This window comes from Macrobrachium nipponense, chromosome 29 (genome assembly GCF_015104395.2).
Source record: "Macrobrachium nipponense isolate FS-2020 chromosome 29, ASM1510439v2, whole genome shotgun sequence".
NCBI lineage: Eukaryota > Metazoa > Arthropoda > Malacostraca > Decapoda > Palaemonidae > Macrobrachium > Macrobrachium nipponense.
Window position 1 is genome coordinate 13,853,840 of NC_061092.1, and position 6,172 is coordinate 13,860,011.

The following is a 6,172-nucleotide window of genomic DNA, read 5'->3' on the forward strand; positions in this document are numbered from 1 at the left end:
AAGATCTGAAAATAGAAATAAGAAGGATATGGGATATGCCAGTGGAAATCGTACCCATAATCATAGGAGCACTAGGCACGATCCCAAGATCCCTGAAAAGGAATCTAGAAAAACTAGAGGCTGAAGTAGCTCCAGGACTCATGCAGAAGAGTGTGATCCTAGAAACGGCACACCTAGTAAGAAAAGTGATGGACTCCTAAGGAGGCAGGATGCAACCCGGAACCCCACACTATAAATACCACCCAGTCGAATTGGAGGACTGTGATAGAGCAAAAAAAAAACAAAAAAAAACAAAAAAAACAAAAAAAAAATAATAAATAATAATAATAATAATGGTAGTAATTTCGTAAGTATCAATAGACTTGCAGTAATGACATTCCCTGTTCACGTATAATTGAAGAAGATAATGCATTTATCGAAATTGCTCTCACCCCATCTGCATTTTCATTTCCCGCTTGAAAATCCTGTTGCTCTTGTTACTTATTGAATGTTATCGATAACCCCCGCATATTCACTCTTAAGTTTATTTGTTAATTGTAATATACTGTATACTGTAATAATTTTAAGTGTGATATACTGTAATCATTTTCACATGAGCATATATGTAACTGTGTATAGCCGTTGTGTATGTGGGTGTGTGCGTGCTTGCATGCGTTTGTGTGTGTGTGTGTGTGTGTGTGTGTGTGTGTGTGTGTGTGTGTGTGTGACAATATCAAAACCAGTAAATAAAATCGAGAACAGTAATTTGAAATAATGAAGAAAAAAAACCGTACTGAATATTTTTCGAATTATTTACCGCGGACGAAAACATTTCCCGTGACTCAAATTTGATGAAGGAAAGTCCACCCGAACTTCGCCGATGTCCTCCCTGTGGCTTATTTCAAGTAAATGAAACGAGATACAGAGAAAACAGGAAGCTCTCGTGCCATCCATTCATTGGAGTGCATTTTTTTCCCCTGTGCTCGTGAGGTATTTGTGTGCGTTCTCCAAGGTTAATTATTCAGGTAAAGACGTTGTTTATGCACTCTTATAAATAAGCGACTAACGCACAATACTTGGATTGTTTTATCTGTTTTACTTCTCTTCCGTGTTTTTTTTCCACTGTTTATATCTAATGTTTATTCACCCCGTGGACATCTGTATTTTCTTGTGCTTTTGCATTCCTTTTCTCTTTTTTACTTTTATCGTCATGTCTTAATTTCCGTGTTCCATTCTTTTTTATTTTCTCAATTTTTTTTAAAGGTTGTTTGCTTTACATCTTGTAACCCTCACCCGATTTAGTTCCTCGATGGTTTCTCTCAAATACTTTGTATTTTGTTGGAAGTGTTTTATCTCCGTTTTTTATCTTTCACTTCGTTGACATCGGTATTTTCCTGTTCATCAGCTGTATTTTATCGTTTTTTTTTTCTCTTGATTTCTGATTCTGTGCCTTTATTTCTGTTTTCCACTTCTGAAGATCTTTTATTTTATTACGGTTGGCCATTGTTTTATGTCGTGAAACTTTTATTATATATATATATATATATATACTATATATATATATATATAATAATATTATATATATAGATATATATATATATATGTGGGTGTGTGTGTGTGTGTATGATGTATGTATGTATGTATATGAATATATTATATATATAGATATATATATATTATATATATCTATATATATATATATATTTATATATATATATATATACACTTCCTCCATTGAGGTGCTGTATCATGAGGGTGTCTGCCCCAGGTCCTATCCAACCTTAAATGCGACCACCGTAATCAGCAACTACCAGATACATAACTCATCTGCCTTGTGCGGGCTCCCCAATTGGTGAGGGGCGCATCTGAATCACTGAACTGTATGTGTATCAAATTAGATTAAATGATATTTTGTGCATTTGGAATACTACATAACTGCATTATTATTATTATTATTATTATTATTATTATTATTATTATTATTATTATTATTATTATTATTATTATTATTATTATTGTTGTTGTTGTTGTTGTTGTTGTTCTAAGAGGTCCACAATAATAAAAAAATATTGCGAGTTCGTGTATAATTTAAATTATACACGAACTCGCAACATTTTTTATTATTGTGGACCTCTTAGAACATTGTATAGTATACTCTCGTAATAGAGTTTTTCCCAGTTATTATTATTATTATTATTATTATTATTATTATTATTATTATTATTATTATTATTATTATTATTATTATTATTATTATTATATTGTGCACGACGCCTTTCCGCCCAAATATTTGGAGCAGTGTATCTTTGCCACAGTTCTCGTCTGCATTAACCCGTCCACATCCGCGGTATTTAACGGAATGAGATGAACTGGAGGAGCGAATATTTGCCATTCTTCCCACTGAGGAAGAGACACGCTGGTGCCACCGAGTGCCACATCGCTCCTCAGTGCCAAGAATTCGGAAGCTCTCTCTCTCTCTCTCTCTCTCTCTCTCTCTCTCTCTCTCTCTCTCTCTCTCTCTTCTCTCTCTCTTTCTTCCTCTTGCAGCAGAGTAAATGTATTGTTCTCTGACGACTGTTTTTATATGCTGGATCAACCGAAGTGTTTTGTTTTGTGTGTTTGTACTAAGACTCTTCTCTCTCTCTCTCTCTCTCTCTCTCTCTCTCTCTCTCTCTCTCTCTCTCTCTCTCTCTCCTATGTAATAAAAATTCTAAGAGAGTTTACTTATAAGATGATAAGATGCGATAGACTATCTCTCTCTCTCTCTCTCTCTCTCTCTCTCTCTCTCTCTCTCTCTCTCTCTCTCTCTCTCTCTCTCTCTCAGGGGAAAAGCGCAGTGTATATGTATAAAATTTGAATGATTTTTGCAGTTTGATACGAGGTAACTTATGCTGGTGTTTTTTTATATATATTATATATATATATAAATATATATATATATATATATATATATATATATATATATATATATAGACCTCTAGCAAGCAGGCAAATAAAGAGAGAGTTCTAAAAGTGCAAAGCAATAACGTGTGTGTGTGAGAGAGAGAGAGAGACAGACAGACAGAATCTATCGCATCTTATCATCTTATAAGTAAAATCTCTTAGAACTTTTATGTACATAGGAAAAAAAATAAGATTACTGGCAGAAAAAAAAATTACTGGCAATTGTTGTAGGAGTTGTCAAATTCTACGAAAATAACTGCAGGATACACGAGATATTTCCCCAGAGAGCCTCAAGAAGGCACTGAATACCGGGTTTAGGATTTATTTTGTTTCGTTGTGTTATCATGTTTTCCGCAAGATTATCTCCAAGATAGAACTTGGTAGTGAAATCCGAAGTGCTCTTATTTTATTGCATTTCAATAATTTTTTCCAAGACTTGTTTTTAAGATGAACTGAATAGTGGGTTTTAAAATGCTAGTAGCTCCCCTGTCACCTGAGACAATGCTAAAAATTCAGTTGCCTCACTTTTATTGCAGTTCTAACGGCCACGGAAGTTACCACCTTCAATTTACTATCTATACAAGAGCCACTTGTAAAGAGATTTGAACCATTCACACTCCTAGGAGATATACGTTTAATGTAATCTCAAATATTGGGCATTATTTCCGTCAAGTGATCCGTACTTTTCTTTGATAACTCAGGAAAAAAATAGTAAGTTGAAAAAAATGGGAAAGTTTGTTCCCCATCCATTTTTATGATAAGCTATTTACTGTTTAATATTAAGTTAAATGTGAGAAACTGAAACTCTGTATAAAGAACAATGGGCTTTTAATTGTAAATATTGTCAAAAATTCATGAAATCCAATTTAGCGTTAGTTTTTTGTATATTTTAACCTAATGCGCTTGTAAAGACAACGCTTTATCCGCAATTTCTTTTGTACATATTCCTACAATCGCGTTGTTCTTACTTCCATTCTAGAGAGCGTTCAGCGGGCTTCCCGCCAATGTATATATAATATAAGATCATGTTTTGTATGCTTTTATATTCTTAGTTATAAGCCTCACAAGAAACACAAATCGGCTATCGCCGACCCATTTTCACTCTCTCGCGGGTCGGATCAACGGATATCACATTTCCGCCCGGACGTTGTATATTTGAATTTCCTTTACCTGTAATAAATGGCTACTGACAGCTCTACGGGCAAGAGCCCGTGCTGGCACAAGGCCAGCTTAATCTCAAACAACAACGTAATAAAGTCAGTACACTTCTACCTGCCTCTGTCCACACCTCGCACGCTAGTCTGCTATACCTTGAAATTTTGACGTTTCGTCATAACGATTTATTATATGTAAGAAATTCATTTGTCAATCAAAATACTCTTAGTTACTCAAATCAAACGTATGAGAGAGAGAGAGAGAGAGAGAGAGAGAGAGAGAGAGAGAGAGAGAGAGAGAGAGAGAGAGAGAGAGAGAGAGAGAGAATCTTCATTATGAACAAGTTACCCATAAAAAACAAGGAGAATTAAGGGAAGTAGAAATATAGAAAACGTACTCCTATTTTAAGGTAAACAAAGGTAATTCCTACTGTCTCACTCTCATATATATAATTATATATATATATATATCTATATATATATATAATATATATATATATATATATATATATTATATATATATATATATATAATATATGTATATATATTTATTATTATACACATACATGCAGAAATACTAGGTTTTAAAGTGTTACCTTCAGTGTCACAACGCAATAGAATATTTATATAGGTATACGTAGTCTCATTTTCAATGTAGCATTTCAGTCTGTTAAAGTGATCCTGTAAAGAGATATGACTCATTCACTATCTTGGGATTAATGTGTTAACCTTGTCTCAATGCCCTCTTCTTCTTCATGGAAAACAACTCAACAAGAAATGGTCCCGTGAATACAAAAACCCCTAGGGATGGGGGCTCCTCAAATCTATTTCGCCGTGTTTAGTACTAGCCCCTGTGGGCTGAATTACAGTCGACTGACAAAAAATAACAGTAAATTCTTAAGCAATCAAAATACAATAAGTCAATTTCCCAGGAAATAACCGATGCTGATCAGCATTTTTTGCGATTTTTTTTAAAATGAAAATCATGAATAAGTGAACTTGAAGTATACAGGTGGAGAGGACTTGGAAAAAATATCAACTTTCATTTCAATATTTGATGTTTTGCTTAATAGGGAGTTGTCGTCGACTTTAATTTGGCATTTTTTTAATATATATGTTTTAGCTTGAATGCCCTAGTAAATCTATTCATCCCTTACATTTGATATTATGGTATCCAGTGTATGGTATATGTAAGGAATTCAGATGTCAATCAATATGCTTGTACGTAATATTTGGGTAAAACTGCAGACTACTGCTGTGCCCTTCTAGTTCGGTAGTAGCCAGTTCACGTGGAAAAAAAAAGCCATGTTTAAGTAGGTAATAATACCAGCTCTTGGGGATGAACATAAAATAAAAGCCAGTAAATATCATTAACAAAAATAAAAGCCATAAACAATATGAACTGAATGTTCTGGTCAGCGAATGGCGGGAGTTAGGCTGCGGTAGTAGTAAGCAGTTATACAGTTGCTGTATCAAATGTATGTAGAGAGAGAGAGAGAAAGGAGAGTGGATGTTTATGTAAATGAAGTTAGTACCTTTAAAACGACAACATAGAGAAACAAGGCTAGTACGGTATGTGAAACTTTTCCTGGATGATTTGAAGGCAAACAAAAGTGCGTATATAGGAATAACACATCCCTTTCCAAATTAAAATTTACTAAGAGCTCTCCTCTAAAATCTTTAGGGCCACCGTTTAAATATAATAAAAAAAATAACCTATTGATGCTATGGCAATATGATATCCATCATCTGTCATAAAAAATTGGCCCTGGCCTGTTTAAGGTAGGGATGCCAGTAGGGAAACCTTTCTTCAGTATTGTTTGCAATTAATGAGACATTATATATATATATATATATATATATATATATATATATATATATATATATATATATATATATATATATATAATATATATATATATATATATATATATATATATATATATATATATATATAAATGAGGAAGACCAATTGAGTTTAAAAATTTCTCAGTAATTTTGTTAAACTACGTACTTATGACAAATAAATCATTGTAAGAACATTTCTCCCACACTAGAGCTTTATATTTTAGGATTAATTTCTGTATTACTAATCT

General features: G+C 33.2%; 1 long non-coding RNA gene across 1 annotated transcript in view; it reads left to right on the top strand.

Moving 5' to 3' along the window:
- The window catches only part of LOC135205940 (uncharacterized), a 613,197-nt gene that overhangs the window by 543,099 nt on the left and 63,926 nt on the right, over positions 1–6,172 (top strand). The window lies entirely within an intron of this gene.